Source organism: Bos grunniens, chromosome 9 (genome assembly GCF_055505025.1).
Source record: "Bos grunniens cultivar Pamir isolate PY7600 chromosome 9, Bosgru_T2T1.0, whole genome shotgun sequence".
Lineage (NCBI taxonomy): Eukaryota > Metazoa > Chordata > Mammalia > Artiodactyla > Bovidae > Bos > Bos grunniens.
In genome coordinates, this window is record NC_141173.1 from 51,707,093 (window position 1) to 51,730,692 (window position 23,600).

The window sequence follows — 23,600 nt, forward strand, 5'->3', positions numbered from 1 at the left end:
AGAGGTGGTGAAGTCAATGAACTTGGGGGTCTCAAGCGAAATGTTATGGAAATCAGGGTATTGGAGGCAATGAGCAGGAAAGATAGAAGAATAGGAGGCTTGTAACTGAGCTTATGAGGGGTTACATACACTGGTAATAACAAGGTCTATGACCACAAGAAAAAATGACAGATAAGGTAGAGGGCAAAGTAATTGGAGAGAGAGGTGGCTGTATTAGAAGTATCATTCCCAGGGATATAAGAATGACAAGAGTTAAGACAGAGATAGTGTGAAGAAATGACAACAAGCCTGGTGTAGAATCTTTGCGGAATGAATGAGATGACTGGGAGGTTGATAGTTGACTGCACCAGTAGAAGTTCTGGTTGGTATAGCTGATAGCAGGCCTCCTTGGTGGCTCAGATGGTAAAGAATCTGCCTGCAATGCAGGAGACCCAGGTTCAATTCCTGGAGGAGGAAATGGCTACCCACTCCAGTATTCTTGCCTAGAGAATTCCATGGACAGAGGAACCTGGGAGGCTACAGTTCATGGGGTCCCAAAGAGTTCAACACAACTGGCTGACTAACACTTAACACTTTCCCCTAACATGGCTGATAGCAAGAGCGTCAAAAGTGCTGAGGGCTTAAAGACAGGAGAGAGGTTGAGTGATGGGGAGGAAGGAGGCTACTCAGCTCCAGGTCCATCTGTAGGGAGAGTGCAAGAAATATAGCTTCCACCCCTTACGGCTGCCGGGGAGGCAGATCTTAGTTAGAAAAACAAAAAGTGGAAGAAATGCTGGGAGAAGAGGTTAAGGGTAAAGGGAATTTGGATGTGTTCCAGAGAATGCAGTAGGAGGGCTTAGAGGTCCAGAAGAGGTGAGGGATGGAGCCTGAATAGAGGACACACAGAGTCAAGGGTATGAGGATGGAGTGCCCCCGTATCTAGGGACACCATGTCAGGGTCATGCACGTTGGCAGCAGAGCTGTGCTGGACCAGTACCTGGTTCTGAGCTGAGGGCCCTTGGAGCTGAGGTCTTAACCTTCTGTGCGTTCGGTAATCTTTGTTGGGCTCTGCTGGGAGCCCTGACTTTGGGTCAGTCTGGAGCTGGGGTAGCTGAAGAGGGATGGATGAAAGGGGGCTGGCCCACTGCACTCAGATCCCACCAGTTTCACTGTTGTTGCCTCACTCATATATTCACTGGGTAAAACTTCTTAGCTCCCACCAGGCTCCATGTACTAGGCAAGTGATGGAGTTACAATAGATCTCTGCCCTCAGGGGACTCATACTGACAAGTGCAAATACAGAATTGCAATCTAATGTGATAGGTGAAAGACAAAGAGATTAGTTTACCTTAACAATTTAATTTTTTTAGGGGTGGGTGGGCATGCATTTTGTATACTAATGGAAAGTACAGCTAGAATTCTTCAAAGGTCAATTGGTATAGGGATCTGAAGCTCATCAAGGACTGAAGGTTAGAGGTATAGGGTTGTAAACTGAGGTATACGATTGTTACTGAATCTGAAGCTCCAGTACTTTGGCCACCTGATGCAAAGAGTAGACTCACTGGAAAAGACGCTGATGCTTGGGAAGGCCGAAGGCAAAAGGAGAAGAGGGCAGCAGAGGATGACATAGTTAGATAGCATCACCGACTCAATGGACATGAATTTGGGCAAACTCTGGGAGATAGTAGGGCTTCCATGGTGGCTCAGATGGTAAAGAATCTGCCGGCAGTGCAGGAGACCTGGGTTTGATCCCTGGGTCAGCAAGATCCCTTGGAGAAGAGAATGGCAATCCATTCCAGTGTTCTTGCCTGGAGAATCCCATGGACAGAGGAGGCAGGCGGGCTATAGACCATAGCATTGCAAAGAGCTGGACATGACTGAAGCAACTTAGCACACATGCACACAAATAGTATTTTACTGCTATCCTATAGACAGGCCACTGGAATCCAGAGAACTTGAGTCATTAAAGCACAATCACTCAGCTACTCAGGACGAAGCTCAGACTTCAAAGCAGAATTCTGACGCAGCCCTCTCTCTAGGTACATACAGAGTTGGAAAATTGTGTGTGGATGATCTCTTTTGAAACAGTGATTATTTAAAAGGATGACCAACATAATCATTTGTTATTAGCTGTACTTTTCAGGTTCTAACAGAACAATTAAAAAGAAAATGCAGGGTCTTCTCTTCTTTATAGGAGTAAAATGTTTAATAATGGTCATAAATTATTTGTTTGACATTAGATCAGTATTAGTCTAAGTTGGGTTCCTTTGGGCTCTTTGGTACAGGGGAAAACTCAAAGCTGAGGCAAAAGTCAGACAATATCTGAGAAAACATGTATTTCACATCAACTAAGTTTTGATGTATATGGCAATTTCACTTAATAATTCAAAAATAGCATTTAACATATAAAAGCTGAACCTCAGATTTTTTTTTCTCCAAAGTGTGCTTGTCCCCAGTCTTCAGTTCCTCCAACATTCCCTAGGCCTTAATTAAATAAGAGCAGGAGAGAGCACTGGGCTTGGGTTCAGGATAAATATCCCCGGCTTGAACAGGAGATGTTACTTTAATGACTTGGAATACATCCAGAAAGCTCACACTGGCTAGCAGGCAAATCTGACAGCTACTGCATCTCACAGCAGTAACATTCTAACCAATTAAAAGCAGAGCTAGAAATAATGGTTTGTCACTGAGTGGTGTTTCAGAAACCTATCGGTCCAGATTAACCAGAGGATTAACTTTTCTAACTGAATTTAAAGGTCACGGGGAGCTGACTTTAATGAAAGAAGGAGAAAAGCATTCAATTAGAAGGGGGAAGACTTACACAGAGAAATTAGGTTAATAGATCTGGCTTTATTATTTATAGGCAACTAACCAAATTGCTGTCTTACTTTGTGGCAGGAGTTCACAGTCAAGGATAAATATGTTCAGTATAAGAAAGTTAAATGAGCAATCACGTGTTTCTAAGGGAGTCCTCTAGTGGGAAGGGCATAGATGGCCTTCCAACATCTGAAAGTATGTTTATTTTTTAAAAAAATGATTCTTGCTAGGTAAGAAAAGAATCATTGGTAAACCAGCGTGGTAAACCAGCATACTTTAGACTGATACTCTGATAGGGATCAATGCCAAGTGCTCGCACCTGAGATCATCACATCAGACGATGCTTGCATGGATAAGACCACACCAGTAGCCCTTTATTTTTCTTTTCTATTTTTTAAAATTAATTTTTATTGGAGTATAGTTGCTTTACAAAGTTTAGTTTCTACTGTACAACAAAATGAACCAACCACACATATACATATATTCCCTCCCTTTTGGACTTCCTTCCCATTCAGGTCACCACAGTGTGGTAGAGTTCCCTGTGCTGTACAGTGTGATCTTGTTAGTTTCCTGTTTTATGCATAGTATCAATAGTGTATATGTGTCAGTCCCAGTCGCCCACTTTCTCCCATTCTCATCAGGGCCACTGAAACACGTGCATGAAAAGAAGTCTTTGGTGCCACTGGCAGAGCTTTTCACTGACGTGTGTATGATAGATGACTTTTCCTTGCCAAAAAGACTTTTCCTCCAAGATTCACTCTTCCCTCAGTAAACTACCCTCACAGCCACCTCCTGTATGTGCATCTCCTTCTCACCCACAAAGTGAAAGCAGTTTGCTATGGGTGGGAGGACCTTGGGCTGGACCTTTGATGAATTATTGGTGTGCAGTTAAGTGTTAAAATGATCTCCTGCTTATGCTACTTCCTGTCCCTACCACATAGTAGGGTTTTTTAAATTAAAAATATTTTTAGTGTAAGTTTTTTTTTAATTTTTAAAAAAAATTTCTAAAGTCTTTATTGACTTTGTTGCAATATTGCTTCTGTTGTTTTATGTTTCAGTTTTTTTTTTTTGATCCCGAGGCATGTGGGATCTTAGCTCCCCAACCAGGGATCCAACCTGCACCCCCTGCACTGGAAGGCAAAGTCTTAACCGCTAGACCACCAGAGGAGTCTCCATAGTAGTTTTAATAAACATTGTGGAGAGAGGGTTGGGTGTAGCAGGTAATTGAAGGGAAAGCGGGGGAAGAAAGCTAGTCCAAGAGAGGGAAGATGTTGCTACTGACTGCAAGGGATTAGAATGGCCAAATAACCGAGTCAATGTCAATTCTGTCATTTATGTATAGAACTTGCACTGCATTCTAGAACTGGATTTCAAGAGCAGGATTTTGATGTGAACAGGAGCTTCATGTTAGAGGTGTGCGAAAAACCTTCTAGAACTATGACCCCTCTTGTTGATTATTTAAGGAGATCCCTTTGATCCCTCTGTGTGATATGTGTCAACTGTCCCTCAACAGGCACCATTTGATCCTACTGAAGCCAGGCAGGGAGTAGAGTCTTGGTCAGGATCTGAGATCTTACATTGGATCCAGTCACAGATGTACGGGGCCCAGTCCATTTTCTGGACTCTCCCCTCTGGTCGGTTGGTCTGATGTTCAGTCTGGCTGAGATGTTCCAATGAATGAGGCTGTTGTTGTTCAGTCGCTAAGGCATGTCAGACTCTTTGCGACCCCAGGGACTGCAGCTGCCAGGCTCCTCTGTCCTCCACTATCTCCCAGAGTTTGCTTGGATTCCTGTCCACTGAGTCAGTGATGCCATCTAACCATCTTATCTTCTGCTGCCCTGTTCTTTTGCCTTCAGTCTTTCCCAGCAGTGGAATGGGACTGAGTACTCATTAAAAGCCCCTTGTGGGCGGAAACCAGATTTTATACCAATATTCAAGGATAATTTTTTATTGGAGTGCACTGATTTGACTGACTGTTAAGAGGTCAAATGCTTTTGTACCTGTGATTAGTGGCTGCTGCCACAAACACCCGTCCACCCCACACCCACCACTCCCACCCTCACTATCCTGGCCTCTCTTTCACTATCCAGCAGCTAAAGTCTTGCCCAAAGTGGACCCCAGGACTCTGAACTGCAACTGCAACCAATGCCCATGCTTAGGGTCAGTGCTGAACACTTTGAATATCACTCTTGCCCACCTCTGTAGGCAGCTCTTAGTCGTCACCAGTCTCTGTTCTGTGTGTCCCCTCACGATCTCGGTTTGGAGGGACAACCTCACTGACTCCTATTCACTCAGAAGCACATACATAAATGACCTGTCGCTGTCAAGGAGTGAAACAGTTGGTGAACTGTTCAGCCTGTGTACACCAAGGCTAGGCCTGTATCTCCCAAAGGATGCTTCAAGTAACTGTTATCTGGCTTATTTAGATGTGGAGGCAATCAAACTAGTTTTCTTCACATAAAATACGCTTTCTGAATTATTTAAATTAATTTAATAAATAAATTTAATTTATTTAATAAATAAATTATTTATTTATTTATTAAATTTAATAAATTTAAATTATTGGCTAGTTAAGGGGACTGAATGAACCGGATAACTGACCATCTCACGTCATTCTAGGTAATCCTTTGGTTAGCATTTTACAGAGAGAGACATGAGCATTTCAGACATTCGTAGCAAGAGCAAAATTCCTTTGTTGATAGTTTATTTTTCTAAGCCAGTCATTTAAGTTTTCTTCCTTTACAATCTTAAGAACTCAAATCAAATTAAAAAAAAAATCTTAACTCAAATCATAAGAAAGAACTGGGACCAAATTAATTGATAAAGTTTCCTATTTTAAACCCGTCATAAAAAGCAATTGTTCTTCTAGTGACATGTCATCTGAAGTTGAAGTTATTCCTCTTGTATGGGGGATCAGGAAGCTGAGCAGCATTGGTTCCACTTCTGAGACAAAGCTGAGCTGCAGTTGATAGGTTTTGGAACAAGCACACTTAGCAGATGCTGATGGAATTCCTATTATGAGCCATGCACTCTTCTGAGTGGTAGGAATTCAGCAATAAGCAGAACAAAGCCCCTTCCTTCCTGGGTCTTAAAATCATCCCAAACTACTATGACGTTTGCAGAAAAAGAATCAGAAATTCCCTAGATGTTTTGAGGATCTTAAAAAAATTCTGCCAAATTGTTTTTTTATCTTAATTTTTTGTTTGTTCTAGTGATCCTGTTTTCTAATATATATTTTATCCTGGCCAGAGATGAGCAAACATGGAAAGAAGAAAAAAAAAAACTCAGAAAGATTCTTCTGGTTATATTTGCCATTTATTTATGCTACAGATCTGTGGCTCAGATGGTAAAACATCTGCCTGCAATGCAGGAGACCTGGGTTCAATCCCTGAGTTGGGAAGATCCACTGGAGAAGGGAATGGCTACCCACTCTAGTATTCCTGCATGGAAAATACCATGGACAGAGGAACCTGGTGGGCTACAGTCCATGGGGTCACAAAGAATTGGACACGACTGAGAGACTAATGCTTTCACTTTCACTATGCTACAAATTGCTGGGTGTAAACTACCCTTCCCCTCATCTATTTTTCACAAAAGGAACACCTTATTTGTTGGCTTTGGTAAGATGCACAGTGCTTAGAAGGATGTGTCTGTCCTAGAATCTCCGTGCCCTGGACTTGACCATCTCTTGTACTGGAAAGCTCTTCCCAAAACACACTCCTTTGGCATGTTTTTCCTCCATATGTGGTGTAGCCTTTAAAACTGAGGATTTACAGCCATGTGTAGACCACCCATTCTTCAAAGCCCTGCTCAAACATGACTTGCTCCAGGAGTCCCTCCTGCTCAGAGTCCCTGGGATGGAGTTCATTTCTCTTCCTTCTCCCCTGGGCTCATTATTTACCATTTCCTCCAGTCTATCATGAATTAGGGTTCTCTGTATGCAACTGCCCCTTTCTCTAAAGCATGAGCTTCTAGAGGACTAGGACTCTATTTGAATCATTTTTGTATTTCCCAGAGCAGCCAGTACAGTGAGTTACACAGAATAGTCACTTAATAAATGCTTATTGAACTGAAAAGAATCAAATAATTTAGTGTCACTGCAATCCTTTATCACTGGTTTGAAAAGATGGAGAGGGAAGAAATTGGGTTAAGCTAATCATACTCATTGTTGCAATATACTCTATCAGACATAAAGGTGGTCCAATATATTTGTTCCAGTTTCTTACAGAATATTCCTTCAATTCGTATATATACTGTATATTGGAGTGCAGAAGTGAATTACATATGAGGCCCCCTGTCTAAAGTATATGGATTTTACAGAATTGCCTAGGCTTCATGGGACCCCCAAAATGAGGGAAATAAAGCCCATCCAAGTTTCTTTGAAAGCCACTGGAGAGGAATAAAATACAAAAAGGTAATCATGCAGCAGCAGCAGCAACAACCAGACTCCCTAAGTTGTGTCAAACTGCCTGACTAGTTAGAGCCATGTTCAGGGCGTCTCCTGCATTTTTCTCTACCCTTCTCTCCATTCCTCCTGCTGCCTTGGGAAGCTTGCTCTCATTAAAAGGGACGGGAAACTAGCCACATCATTACTTTCACTTAAGGCAGAGTTTAGCTGGTCGGCAACCCACCACTGTCAGCAACAGCAGCCACTTTGGGATTTTGAGCCCTTATGGGCATCATGGTTTGGTTTGGGATTTTTATTTGTCTTACTTTGAAATTTACATGTCTTTAGAACAACTAAAATTCACAAGAACAAACTAATTAATGGATTCCATTTTTGACAGCTACAAGAAGACGGATGAGAAAGTAACATGCTTCTGGCAGCGTGTTATCAATTGGGAGGCAACAGTGCATTCCCTCTATGTGGAACAGTGAGCTGGAACCGACACTGACAGATGACACGGCCCTTTGACAGTGACGCCTGTAGGAGCTGACAGCTCCACTTGCAGTCAGTCAAGTCCACGCTTTGCAGTGGAATTTTAACGGGCTTGATTTGCAGAATATGCTTTGCTTACTTCTCAGCTTGCAGTAGAAGTGAATAAAATTTTCAAAGCATTCACATTAAAAAGTGGATTCTAGGATCTATGACCCAACCTTCTTCTTCCCTCAAAGCTAGGGGTAATAAAGGTAAATAAAGTTTAATTTTAAAGAGCAAACAAACAACAAAAAAATCCAAACCTATAAGACATCTAGGAAAGAAACAATTCTCTCCTTAAAGTTAGGTTTTCTATAAATCAATGTAATTCACATAATTCAAAATCCCTTAAGAAGGGCAAAATGCCAAATTTTCCAAGGTATTCATAATTTAATCATAAAATGTAAGTGTGAGTGGTGTGTATTCAAATAACAGATTAAAAGGACTGATTTGCTCAATTATGCTTTTAAAACTTATTGAATATTTTAAAAAGCTGGTTCCAAACATTAGAAATTATTTTCCTTTAAGGAAATAGTCTTATTCATTCACTTCTAGGTTTTAGGTCTTGCTTTTTATTTTACCTTTTTGCAATCTCCTCTCTTTGAACAAGAAGGGCACGAAGCTGATTTTCCTGTGTGTCTTTCATAAAGTTACTATTCTGTGTTTCAATTCCATCACCAATAAAATATAGTTAATCACCCTGTTACCACCAGCATACCTCATAGGTTCAGAACAAGAAATAAGGGTACCTGGGATTGCAAACTAGTGACTCCAAGGCCAAACTGGACTGGCGGGGTGAATTTTTGCATTTGAATGCCCCTAGGCTGGACAGGGACCCTCCAGTTTACATAGCCTCTGCTCTCTGTCTAATGCTGTGTCTCTTTCCACATTTATGTAACTTGCCTGAACTCTGAAGGCAGTTGAGTTTGTGACCGTGGCACCATCAACCAATGTATTCTCAATCCTCCTTATAGAAACACATAAAAATTCTAACATTGTTGATTTCAAAAGACTCACTATAAATGGAAGCAAGACATAGAACTGGATGACAGAGAGGGGCATATACAAATGAAATGAGCATGCAATTACGAAGAACAATTAAACTAAAAGGTAATATTGGCATATGATGCAAACTCTGTTCCAGATGTGATAAACTAACCTTGAACCACATACTGGAGTACTCCTAGCTAGTCCCCCTGTCCATCCCCACCACTCCTCTCCCAATAAGCAAACACATAGTAAAGAAGAGACTAGCTATTCTTTCTTAAGTCAAGTGAAGAGATTCATTTGTGAGTCTCTTGGGTTATTTAGCCATTAGCAACCTATGGGAGAAGGAGAGGGTGGGATGAATGGAGAGAGTAGCATTGAAACATATATTACCATATGTAAAATAGATAGCCATACCATACCATATGTAAAATAGTGGGAATTTTCTGTATGATGCAGGGAGCTCAACTCCGTGCTCTGTGATTACGTAGATGGGTGGGATGGGGTGGGAGGTGGGTGGGAGGGTCAAGAGGGAAGGGACATATAAACACCTATGTCTGATTTACGTTGAGATATGACAGAAACTAACCCAATATTGTAATCATTTTCCATTTAAAAATAAATAAATTTTAAAAAAGATAAGCAACCCAACTTTCACATATGTATGTGTGTATGTTTTAGTTCCTCAGTCATGTCTGACTCTTTGTGACCTCATGGACTGTAGCCTGCTGCCAGGCTCCTCTTTACATAGATTTTTACATAAATCTTTACATAGATTTCTCCAGTAAAGAATAGTGGAGTGTGCTGCCATTCCCTTCTCCACTGGATCTTCCTGACCCAGGGATTGAACCCAGGTCTCCTGCGTTGCAGGCAGATTCTTTACCATGTGAACCACCAGGGAAGCCCTCACATATGTATAATTAATTATAAATGATTCAAAGAAGTGATAGGGAAGGCTTTTGTAGGAGAGATGAGTTTCTGAAATGTCTTGAAGGAAGAAAGGTTCATAGATTGGTGAAGGAAGCAAGTCATTTTAAGCAGAGAGAATGGTTTACGCTTAAGTTCAGAGATGAGAATGGAGCCCATACAGTTTGTAATGAGGAAAAGAAAAGGCTTGGGTTCCAGGATTAACTCCAAATATAAAGTATTACAGCATGCCATTTGGTGAGGAAAAGCATTTCACAGACTGTGTACAGAAGCCAAGTAAAATATAATGACCTTCCATTTATTTTTTGGTAATTGGACTTTTATTTCATAAAGTAAGTACTGCTATTATACCATGAGCCATGATAAAAAGGAAAACTTTTCAGTTTACATTTCACCCATCATAACCTTGAATATTAAAATAAACTTACATGCTCCATTAACTAGAAAATAATTCCTTTCCATGCTTTGAATTTGCCTAGGGTGTGGTTCTCAGTGAGGACAAGTTCAATTGATATGCTTGAAGAATTCTAATTAAGAAACAAGGTAATTTCAAAAGTATGACATTTAATGCATTACTAGCACCTTTTTAATGCATGCTTTTATTCCGTCCTTCAGTTTCTTGAAACTCTATGTTTTTTTTTGAAGCTTAATTTTATGATTTTTGTATCAGTTAAACCTTATTGGTCAAACTCTTACTCCACGTGCATGTGTGCGAAGTCGCTCCAGTCATGTCCGACTCTTTGCGAGACTGTAGTCCGCCAGGCTCCTCTGTCCATGGGATTCTCCAGCAAGGATTCTGTAGTGGGTTGCCATGCCCTCCTCCAGGGGATCTTCCTGATGCAGTGACCCAACCAGGGTCACTTGAGTCTCCGGCATTGGCAGGCAGGTTCTTTACCACTAGTGCCACCGGGGAAGCCCTGTTACCCCATAGATAAAAATTATCACAGGCTGATAAAGAGTATTTGATCAATGCCTCGTATGCTTAGAATAGTGTATTGATGAGGACTTGTCAGATATCCATGTGCTGTGTCTTGGTGGTGCTCAAAAGAATTATTGGACATATTTTTTCTCACTAATAAAGCAGTTGAGATATAAAATAGAAAAATGTAGAAAATAGATTTCCTTATTAAATGAATGCTTCTTGTCAGGTTTCTCTTTTTCTTTAATCTCTAAATAATTGGTTTTCATTTGCAAAGCCCTTAACTAATTATATGATAGAAAAATACAAAATGGTTATAATATAGTCAGGTTACATAAGAGTTTTAAATAAGGTGGGTATTTTCTAAGGCAGTTATACATAATCATATAAATCTAATTATAAGAAAATTTCCCATTATAAATGGAAAAATGAGGGAATGAAAATTCAAATAAATCTGGTCAGAGTAAGAAAATAATAAAACTATTTCAATAATAGGAGTTAAAATAACAATAATTTTTATTGTTCTAGTTGGATAAATACAATAATGGAAATGTCCAAAGAAATTCTTCACAGATTCTTAATTGAATTTAAAGCAAAAATGCTCTGGATAATAGCTTTATACCTGATATTTTACTATCTGTGGAAATTTGCATGAAGTAGTCATTTATCTTTCAGCTTTGACTTTCAATTTTAAATGATGCTAATTTAATAGACACTTTTAAGAATTAAGTACAATTTAAGTGGCTTTTATAAAAGGGAACTTAGTTTTTCTATAAATGTGAAGAGAAACAAGACAACATTTAAACAAATACCCCAAAAATGAAAGGAAAGCTTCTTCTTAAGATTTTTAAGTATACATTAGATACTTTATTATTGAATTGAAATTAGTGTGTTTCAATCACAGAGAATGAGAAAGAAAGAGAGGGAGTGGGGGGAACTAAGAAGTTTTTAAAAACCGATCAACTGTCTTCAAAGGAAAGTGAGTTGTGAGCAATGTAAATTCAACGCCCAAGATTTTGTACTTTATCATTATTTTTTTATTTTATACTTTTCTGTCTTTGTTTAATGCTTTGTAAATTGACTTTCAGTTTTATAATTTTTACAAATGTGGAATGATAAATTTTGTTGTTGTTCAATTGCTAAGTTGTTTCCAACTCTCTGCAACTCCATGGACTGCAGCATGCTAGGCTTCCCTGTCCCTCACCATCTCTCGGAGTTTGCTTAAACTCATGTCCATGTGCTGCTATTTGAAGCACACATATGTTTTCTTTTTTTTGAATTTTTTTGGAGTATTGTTGCTTTACTGTGTTGTGTTAGTTTCTGTTGTACAGCAAAGTCAGTTAAGCACTCTCTTTTTGGTGAGCTCTGTACACCCAAGTTATTTGTCTTATGATTTCCTTGGAAATTGTTGCATGGAATTATCTTGGTTGGCATATTCCTCAGAAGATACAACTGAAAAAAAAAATGGGACAAGAGCCTTGTTACTTAACCAGTCTGATATTAAATAACACTTCTGTTTAGTAAGAACCACTTTGTAATGTGTATAGCTAGTAATGAGTATATTACATAAAAATAGTCTTTGATTTTCAAACCTATTAATCCCATCAGCAATCATTTACTCTTTTTTTTCTCTCCTTTCCCTAACATAATTTTGGGCTCAATTACTTCACTGATGACCTTTTCACATCTTTTGGGAACTCCACTGAGTGGATTTCACAGGAGCCGAAGAAACCAAGACAATGCTGACTCAATATACTTGCCCTCTCTCTGTGCCCCCCATCCCTTTCTGTTTGTTCAAACTGCAGATTTCTTTCCTTCCCCTCTTGTTCATTTATTCAATAAATATTTATTGACTATGTGTTGGACTGTGCTCAATGCTAAAGAAACACCTGTGTACAATATAGACTTGATCACTGCCTGCTAGAGCCTACAGTCTCTGTAGAGGCAACAACAAAAAAGTATAAAGCAATATAAGGGATGCCATACAGAGTCAACATAGGAGGGGAACCCAGAACAAAGGCCTGGGGGACTTCCTGTAGGAAAAAGCATAAGCAGACACCTAAAGGATGAAAGGGAATTGGTCAGTGACGTGGTGGAATGTATTCCTGGAAGATGGTGCAGAGTATATCAAGGCCCATATGCAAAAGAATGGGAAGGCGATTCACTATGTCTGAAATATAGGACAACTGTGAGGGAGTGGAGGTGGTGGTGGTGACATTGAAGCTAGGCAGGTGTGCAAGGGCAAGATCATTTGGGGCCTTATAAACCAGTTTGAGTGAACTCCGGGAGTTGGTGATGGACAGGGAGGCCTGGCGTGCTGCAATTCATGAGGTTGCAGAGTCAGACACGACTGAGTGACTGAACTGAACTGGACTGAAACCTTGCTAAGATTTAATCTTTGGATAAATGGGGAGCCATTCCAGGAGCTGCTATTTGAAGCACACGTATGTTTTCTTTTTTTTTTTAATTTTTTTGGAGTATTGTTGCTTTACTGTGTTGTGTTAGTTTCTGTTGTACAGCAAAGTGAATCACTATATGTATGCATGTATTCCCTCTTTTTTGGATTTCCTTTCCATTTAGGTCACCACAGAGCACTAAGTAGGGTTCTCTGCTACTATCCGGTGGGTTCTCATTAGTTATCTATTTTACACATAGTAGTATATATATGTCAATTCCAATCTCCCATTTCATCCCACCTCCCCTTTCCCCTTGGAGTCCATATTTTTGTCCTCTATGTCTATATCTCTATTTCTGTTTTGCAAATAAGATCATTTTTACCATTTTTCTAGATTCCACAAATATGTATTAACATATGATATTTGTTTTTCTGACTTACCTCACACTGTATGACACTCTCTAGGCCCATATACCTCTCAACAAATGACCCAACTTCCTTCCTTTTTATGCCTGAGTAATATTCCATTGTGTATCTACACTAACCTTATTATCATGGCAAGAAAAGGGATTACAGACACTTAATTCCTTTTTTTGACAGATACCATATTGTCCTCTTCATCTCATACTCCTGGGAGTGTGTGAAGGTGTATGTGTGTGTGCTGGTAGAAGAGAATTTCCCATTCTCTGGGGAAAATTGGGGTTCTCTCTGTCCTAACATAGTCTTCCAAAGGCTTCTATATCACCTTGAATCCTTCAATTCTCTTTTCTAAAATAATTTTTTTAAGCACCTAGTATGTCTAGGCATTGTGCTAAGTATAGGAGGTACAACATTAGGCAAAACAGACCACTATCTGCTCTTGGAATTGGCATATGTTATAATTTCCCAAAGAAAACCCAGTGGTGGCTCAGATGGTAAAGAATCTGCCTGCAATGCAGGTGACCAGGGTTTGACCCTGGGTCAGGAAGAGCCCCTGGAGAAGGGAATGGCAACCCACTCCAGTATTCTTGTCTGGAGAATCCCATGGGCAGAGGAGCCTAGTGGGCTACAGTCCATGGCATTGCAAAGAGTTGGACATGACTGAGCAACTAGCACTTTCAAAGAAAACCCTAAATAAGTAAATCACTGGTATTTTCCCAGTGATAATAAAAGTTTAGAAGTACAGAGAAACTTTCTTTTTCCCCCAAGAACACTTCAGAGAATACAGATCTGGATTGAAATGAATTATTGGCTCATGTTTAAGCCCTGTTGACATGATGACAAATAAATATTTAGGCAAGTTATAAACTGATGTGTGAAGGCCACAGCAGTATCTTAACTTCTCTCTCTCTCCTCCCGGCTTCACTCAGAAATGTTTTGTGAAAATGTTTCAAACTGCTGTAGTATACTGTCACATTAAAGGCAGGTTTCCAGGGGGAAAAAAAAGTGGCAGCAGCTTACTTGCCACCACAGAGATTAATGTTTTTCAGTTATTTATATCCCGTAGCATGTGACTTTATGGCATGCCTGAAGGTGTTAGAGCAGGAAAGAAGAGTAATACATGTGAGAAGGGGTTGAAACATACGACTAGAAAAAGAGAGACAGGAAGGTGGGAGAAGATAAAACGTATGCAGTTTTTCATAGGATTCAACGAGGAGGCATATTAATGAACTCAGCCTCACTGGCTGAATTCACATCCCATGGGTGATGTGTCTTAAGTGCTGATATAAAGAAAGGCTCTTTCTAAGCTTACAGTAATTAGTCAATGAGTGTTTATGGACTGTCTTTGTACTCCATGGCACAGAGACATACAAAAGAACAGAAATCCAATGAGGATGTGAAAGAATTTTGTTTTCTTTTAACTCCATGCCACTTGTTCCAGGTCTGGTTGAGAAGAGTTGTGGGGCCCTGTGTTGGGGGCACTGGTATCTTGAAAGACGCTCAGGGTCACGGCCCCCTCCCTATGGTTTTCCTGATGCAGTTCTGGGACCTTCTCACATTGACCAAAGTTTGGGTGAGTTGAAAAGGTCATTTATGCAATGAGGCTGCAGAGGCTATGATATGGAAACTTGTGGGATTGGGTTTCTTTCTCCTGGAGGCTTCGCTGGCCAAACAGAAGTAGTGAGGACATTTTTTTTTTTAATTGAATTGAAAATGCATTTGGGCAATGTTCCCAAACCTGGCTGGCTGTCAGAATCCCTGCAGGGACCTTTAAAACCTGTATTTTCCTGGCCTAGTACCAGGCTTTCTGAGTGACTCAGGACCTTCAGAGGACCGGAATTTCACACTGTCAAAAGCTTTCAAAGTGAGTCCTATGCAGCCTGTCTTAGAACATACTGGGGAAAGACTAAATAGTAACTCATCATACAACTGTGTGGTCTGACTCTAAACAGCTCTCTTCTGAATTTTGATTCAGTTCCACAATGATAATGTAAATATCTATCAAGTGTTCTTTGGGAATCACTAATATACACAACCGGAATTTATTTTTCTTAATGTAGATTAGCCCTTATAGTCGTTAAATGTTTGAGCCTTTCACAAGTATTATCTTACTTGATGGTTACTGCAGACAGTCCTTGAGGTAGATACTATTATTATCCCATTTTACAGATGGAGACATTGAGGGTTAGGCAACTTAAATATCTTGACAAGTTCATGTTAGGATTTGAATTCCAAGTCAGTATAATGCAAGAGCCTGAGCTTCTAATTGCCCAGCCTATTGACTTTCTGTACATTTAATAAAGATGCAACTTAGAAGGAAATACTATTCAATACTGTGCAGTGTATTGTTTAAACAGGAAAAAAATGATTAGCTTTCTGGGCAAAATGCTTTCTGTGGATGACTTGCCTAAAGATTTTTTTAAGTTAAAGTAGTCAGTGAGCAATGTGTAAGCTCCATTCAAAGGTAGGGATCCAAATTTAAAATGTTGCTGAATTAAATATTCATGAGTGTGAGTAGACCGTTATTTACATAGGTAGATGTGAACATAGCCAAAAATAGATGTCTATGATTTTTTTTCCTCAATCAAACTTTTCCTAGAATTCCTACTTTGATATATTTTAAGTGATTTATATTTACATCAATGCTGTGGTGATTATGCAATTCAAGGCTGGCAGATTTTAAGATACCTTCCAAATTTGCATGTGTCCAATAAAAACAAAAAACAAAATGACCTTGATGCAAATGATACACTTTATTGAATTATGGGAGAAATGTATGTGATCACAGATGAGGTTCCCTTGATTACTTGATTGTGCTTTTAAAAATTATCTATTTTCAGTACTTATCGCATAAAATAAGTGTTTTCATATAAGATAGTGTTGTTTGCTAACAATTCTGGTTTTGGCCAGAAAAGAGGGTGCCGAAGATAAGAAAGCATTTACAAAAAACCCACTGGAAACCAATAATGTACGTCATAATCTGGAAATTTCCTTAACTTGTTTTTACCATTTTTCAGCGTGACTCTGAGCAAGTTAATAAACCTCTTTGTACTTCAGCTTCCTTATCAGTAAACTAGGGTGGATGATAATACCCTCCTCATAGGGCGATCGAAGGATTAAAAAAAAAAAATGTAAAGGCAGTTTCAAGAGTACTTGTCACATCATGAGCCCTCAATACTATTGGCTTTTGTATTAATTCAGCAAATATTTACTGATTGCCAGTTGTAACAATAAGCTGACCATTTGGTGGATAATAATTGTGTTCAGTAAGAGTTTGTTGAATGAATCACCGACGTGTCAAATAGAGGAGGCAGTATCAGGATACTGAAGGACAAGGCTTCTGGCCAGCATTATAAAAGCATTGCCAACCTACTCCCTCCTACCTGAGAGACTCCTTGATTCCTCAGTTAGGAGAGACCATGATTAATAACCATAATCGGTTGTTAAATAGTCTGATGTTGATGGAGTAGAAACATGATCTCCACTCCCCAGAATCCCAGCCTTTAACTTGGATTTAACTTTAATTTGGATTCTGCCAAATCCTCCTTTTTCACCATTCCATAACATCTTCAACAGTCTCTTTCAGTTGAATAGAATCTATTCTTATTGAAATCTTCAGTTTCATATCCGAGTAACTGCTCATCCATTTTCTTTCCTTCTAGCACCAGGCTTTGATGGAAGAGCTTGGCTTCTTCTCACACTGGATCTTGTTCTCCTCCCATGGATTGGCACAGAAAGGGGGACAATGGAAAAGGACAGCAGTCTCTTATTTTCCATGGTCTCCTCATTACTGTCTCTGCTTCCCTGGATGAGAATGAATGCCCATGCAATCCTCTAGGTGACAGGTATCCACCTGCTTCTCTCTCATGGAATGAAGTTGTTCCAAGTATCCTACCCCAGGAAGAGACTTGCTCTTTGGGGAGGCCCGCGGCATGGTGCCCTGCCTGGTGGTCCACTCAGCTCCATCTCTTCCACTCCCTCCACCTTCATCTCTAGGAATAGGCCCCCTTACCTCCTGTTTCTGGTGTCCTCTCACTCTCGAATTCAGCCCTACTACCTGCTTTTGTATCTGTTTGATCCATGGGTAACTCAGCCATCTTTGCTGCCCTAAAAGGTGGGAGTCAGGCTACGTGTGTCTGCTCCTCTCTCCACTCTGCCATCCCCCTCTTCCCCTCCTACTCAAAGTGGAGCCAAGTGTAGTAGGCTGCATAGTGCATGCTCAGTCAGTCTCTACAAATAATTCTCTCAAAGCCTTCCTCCTAACTGGCTTGAGAAATTGAGGACTGGCAGCAAGGATGAAAGAGAAAGAAAACCCACACAGCACTCCCCACTGAGTTGATTTTTGACTCCAGTGATTTCTTTAAGTCCCCCATCCTTGTAATAGTAGAAACAATTTGGCTGAAACTTTTTTTCTTTTTACATGAATTTTTAAAAAATTTATTGAGTATACTTGGTTTACAGTGTTTATTTGTCCAATTCTTAATAAGCTCTAAATAGGTGTTTCTCTTTTCTGCTCTCTTTATAATGAGAGGTAATTGATTCCTCTTTAATGTCAGTATTGGGTCCTAGATGCCGATTCCAGATTAATAAAAAAATTTCTAATTAATATCTTGTATCCTACACATTTTTCATCACTTGCTATTTACAGATACATACTACCAGTTGATACTGGGGTTGAGAATAGTTCCTCAAATCCCACCTCCTGGAACACAGGCCTCTGTAATTCATCCATCACACACTTTCATATATTCTTTCTGCTGAATTTTTATGTTTCTACAGGTGCCCCGTACTATTTGCAGAGGGAGGGCCATGAACAAAACAGATGACTTGGCTGCTTCCATGGAGCTTGCACTCTGCAGATGGAACAAGCATTCTACATGTAGGTAGATTATTACAGGTAAGAGCCTGAAAAGAGCTAGGTCTCACTGAATGCCTTGCTACTGGTAAGTCACTTCAGTCGTGTCCGACTCTGTGCGACTCCATAGACGGCAGCCCACCAGGCTCCCCTGTCCCTGGAATTCTCCAAGCAAGAACACTGGAGTGGGTTGCCATCTCCTTCTCCAACGCATCAAAGTGAAAAGTGAAACTGAAGTTGCTCAGTCGTGTCCAACCCTCAGCGACCTCATGGACTGCAGCCTTCCAGGCTCCTCCGTCCATGGGATTTTCCAGGCAAGAGTACTGGAGTGGGGTGCCATTGCCTTCTCCGAGTGAATGACTTGGGCTGTTTTAAACTGTGGTTCTTTTACAATGAAACTTCTGCTTCTCTCTCTCTCTTATCTACTAATCTTTAATCAGTCTAAGCTACATTCCTTTGGCCACTTACAAGAGCCTTCTTTCTAAAATTGCTCTCTGCCTCTTCAGTTCAGTTCAGTTCAGTCGCTCAGTTGTGTCCGACTCTTTGCGACCCCATGAACTGCATCATGCCAGGCCTCCCTGTCCATCACCAACTCCCGGAGTCCACCCAAATCCATGTCCATTGAGTTGGTGATTCCATCCAACCATTCCATCCTCCATCATCCCCTTCTCCTCCTGCCCTCAATCTTTCCCAGCATCAGGGTCTTTTCAAATAAGTTAGCTCTTCGCATCAGGTGGCCTAAGTATTGGAGTTTCAGCTTCAACATCAATCCTTCCAAAGAACACCCAGGACTGATCTCCTTTAGGATGGATTGGTTGGCTCTCCTTGCAGTCCAAGGGACTCTCAAGAGTCTTCTCCAACACCACAATTCAAAAGCATCAATTCTTTGGCGCTCAGCTTTCTTTATAGTCCAACTCTCACATCCATACGTGACCACTGGAAAAACCATAGCTTTGACTAGATGGACCTTTGTTGACAAAGTAATGTCTCTGCTTTTTAATATGCTATCTAGGTTGGTTAAAACATTCCTTCCAAGTAGTAAGCATCTTTTAATTTCATGGCTGCAGTCACCATCTGTAGTGATTTTGGAGCCCAGAAAAATAAAGTCAGTCACTGTTTCCCCATCTATTTACCATGAAGTGATGGGAACGAATACCATGATCTTAGTTTTCTGAATGTTGAGCTTTAAGCCAACTTTTTCACTCTCTACTTTCACTTTCATCAAGAGGCTCTTTAGTTCTTCTTCACTTTCTACCATAAAGGTGGTGTCATCTGCATATCTGAGGTTATTGATATTTCTCCCGCCAGTCTTGATTCCAGCTTGTGGTTCCTCCAGCCCAGCATTTCTCATGATGTACTCTGCATATAAGTTAAATAAGCAGGGTGACAATATACAGCCTTGACGTACTCCTTTTCCTATTTGGAACCAGTCTGTTGTTCCATGCCCAGTTCTAACTGTTGCTTTCTGACCTGCATACAGATTTCTCAAGAGGCAGTTCAGGTGGTCTGGTATTCCCATCTCTTTCAGAATTTTCCACAGTTTATTGTGATCCACACAGTCAAAGGCTTTGGCATAGTCAATAAAGCAGAAATAGATGTTTTTCTGGAACTCTCTTGCTTTTTCGATGATTCAGTGGATGTTGGCAATTTGATCTCTGGTTCGTCTGCCTTTTCTAAAACCAGCTTGAACATCTGGAAGTTCATGGTTCACGTATTGCTGAAGCCTGGCTTGGAGAATTTTGAGCATTAGTTTACTAGTGTGTTAGATGAGTGCAATTGTGCAGTAGTTTGAGCATTCTTTGGCATTGCCTTTCTTTGGGATTGGAATGAATACTGACTTTTTCTAGGCCTGTGGCCACTGCTGAGTTTTCCACATTTGCTGGCATATTGAGTGCAGCACTTTCACAGCATCATCTTTCAGGATTTGAAATAGCTCAACTGGAATACCATCACCTCCACTAGCTTTGTTCGTAGTAATGCTTCCTAACACCCACTTGACTTCACATTCCAGGATATCTGGCTCTAGGTGAGTGATCACATTATTGTGATTATCTGGGTCGTGAAGATCTTTTTTGTACAGTTCTTCTTTGTATTCTTGCCACCTCTTCTTAATATCTTCTGCTTCTGTTAGGCCCATAACATTTCTGTCCTTTATTGAGCCCACCTCTGCATGAAATGTTCCCTTGGTATCTCTAATTTTCTTGAAGAGATCTCTAGTCTTTCCCATTCTGTTGTTTTCCTCTATTTCTTTGCATTGATCGCTTTCTTATCTCTCCTTGCTATTCTTTGGAACTCTGCATTCAAATGGATATATCTTTCCTTTTCTCCTTTGCTTTTCGCTTCCCTTCTTTTCACAGCTATTTGTAAGGCCTCCTCAGACAGCCAATTTGCTTTTTTTGCATTTCTTTTTCTTGGGGATGGTCTTGATTCCTGTCTCCTGTACAATGTCACGAACCTCCATCCATAGTTCTCTGCTTCTTGAACCATTGCAAGGAGTTTAATTTTCATCTCTTCTACCCTGAGACTAAAATCACTGGGCTTATCCTGGATGAGCCACATGTTTTCCCCATCTTTCAGAATGGATGTCTTTTTTGGGGCTCCTACATAGCCGTTGGGCTTCCCTGGTAGCTCAGCTGGTAAAGAATCCACCTGCAGTGTAGGAGACCCCAGATCGATTCCTAGGTCAGGAAGACCCCCTGGAGAAGGGATAAGCAACTCTTACCTGGAAAATCCCCATGGACAGAGGAGCCTGGCAGGCTACAGTCCTTGGGGTCACAAAGAGTGACTAAAACACACTAAGCCCAGCACAGCACACAACCCATATCCATGCCTCCATGACAGCATTTCCACACTTAAGGGCAGGGACTAGGTCATTCCCCTTTGTAACTCTCTCCCCTTCACACACACACACACACACACATACCCCATCACCACCACCTCCATCTCCACCACCGCCCATGCCACAGCTTTCAACACTGGTATCTTTGTGCCTTGTACAAAGTAGAAATTCAACACAAATTGTTTGAGTTGAATTGTTTATCTGTTAGCAATTAACCTCTCACAATGCTGGTGCAGTCTTTTAATAACTCTGCCTGGTCAGGCAATGTAAGAGTTCTTCCATTTCCAATCTGGGACAATTCATTACAGATAATTCTACAGGAAGTGACTGGCCCCCACTGAGCAGATGTCTGTTAGCCATGGCTATTGTAAGAATAACTAGAGGCCTTCAAATTCCATGTCCTCTCATGATCCATGAACTCCCAGAAAGACAGATACATAAAGAAGAAGTTTGTTTCAGAAAGCTTTGCAGTGTTAGCCAGCCTTTAAAACCTTATTTATTGTGTTCATAATACGTCAATTTAGGACTCGTGTTTGGTCAACTCTGCTGAAAAATGTTAGAACTGCAATCTGAGCTTCCTTTGTTGGTTTGAATTTTCCATAAAAGAATTTCTCCTATAATGAAAATAACCAAAAGAGCTTTCATTCATGAAAATATTCAAGGCATTCGAAAGCCTAGTACATGTAGGAGTACTTTTGTACTGGTCTTTTTGAAGAAAATTTCTTTTAACTCTTTTTTAACTGTATCAAAAGTGTTATGACAGATCTCTCAGCAATTGCCTCTTCACAAATGAACATAAAATAGACACTAATTTTTAAAAAGGATATTTTCATTGGGAGTGAACAAAAGTGGAGGGTAGATCAAGGTTAGTCTCACTCAAAGAAAGTAAAGATCAAAATGCCTCCTGGGGTAATGAGCTGAAAAAAAAAAAACAATGAGTTTTCCAAGGCCACTTTAGGGCAAATTTTCTATGGTAATTGCTTATTAAATGAAAGAATAAATATAAGCTTTTACTTGTTATTTGTTCTTCACCTGGCTTGGAGAAACTGAACCATACTTCCCCTAGTTTTATCCCTTGCTAAGTTTGAAACTTAGTGAAAGACTTGCTCATAAGTTAGAGCATTGGGAGTGTGATTCCTTGAACCTTTAGTCACTTAGCAATTTCTAGGAAGGTGGTCTTTCAGGAGATCTTGGAAGAAAAAATGTAAAATTTATTATAAAAGAGGAGAATGTTAAGGAGGACTACATTGAGGATAGGAAAGAATAGGATTACAGGTATTAATTTAAAGTGGTCTGGAATAGACTTAGATTCTTTTTGCTTCTATTTGAAACAGAAAAATAGTAGATGATTCTGCCATTAATCCGTTTAACCATCTAACAAATATTTAGTTTGCATATGCCATGTGTCATAATGAAGAGTAAGTGAAAGTCTCTCAGTCGTGTCTGACTCTTTGCTACCCCATGGACTAAGCAGTCCGTGAAATTCTCTAGGCCAGAATACTGGAGCGGGTAGCCTTTCCCTTCTCCAGGGGATCTTCCCAACCCTGGAATCGAACCCAGGTCTCCTGCATTGCATGAAGATTCTTTACCAGCTGAGCCACAAGGAAAGCCCAATGAAGAGTAAGAGTGGATAATTAAGATTCATAGAAGAAACTAATCATGTTATAAACCTATTATTTTGAAGAGCCTTATCCTATCATATCCTTTACCTTAAAGCATTTCATAATCCTCTGTCTTAAGGATTCCTAGAAGATTTTTTCAGGCGAATTCAGACTTAAATTCCAGCTACCACAAAATTTCTGGAATTTTCTGAGAATTATGAAAAGCAAAGCAGTCAACCTGTGCAAATGATGTTGGAAATTGCAGGACTGCTGATAACATTAATGTATTCTACATGTGGTCAAGTGTGTGTTGTAAAACAAAATGTCTAACATACCTAAAAATTAAGATTTAAATAATAAAAGTGTTACTAGTGTGAACATATGAGAAGAGGAATATTCTTTCCTGTCCCTAAAGTAAAAAAAAAAACAACAACACATAATTCATTTAGTAATTAAGAATACACACTCAAATAGCAAGGAGAGATCATTTTGTCTCCAAATCAACAAATGCCATTTTATAATGATAGTGCCTATTTTCAGCAGGAGTTCTTCAAACTAAGCACTCTCAAATAACTGTCAATAGGAGGGTAAATTGATACGGTCTTTCTGGAGGATATTTTAATACATATATCAAGAACTTTAAAAATATTCATTCTTTCTAATCAATTTTGTGTTGATGAGTGAGAGCTACACAAGAAGGTAAATCCAAGGCTATTCATTACCACATTTCTTACAAGAATAATAAAACATCGAAAACCATCAAAATGACCAAGAATAGGAGATGGTTAAAAATTTAGATTGCATCCATGTTTTGTCACCTTTTAAAGCCATTAAAATCACATTGTAGAATAGTTAATGAATGGAGAAATATTCATTATATGCTAAATGAAAGAAGCACAAATGATATAGCAGGTATGATGCACATGTTGTTAGTCTGTTCAGG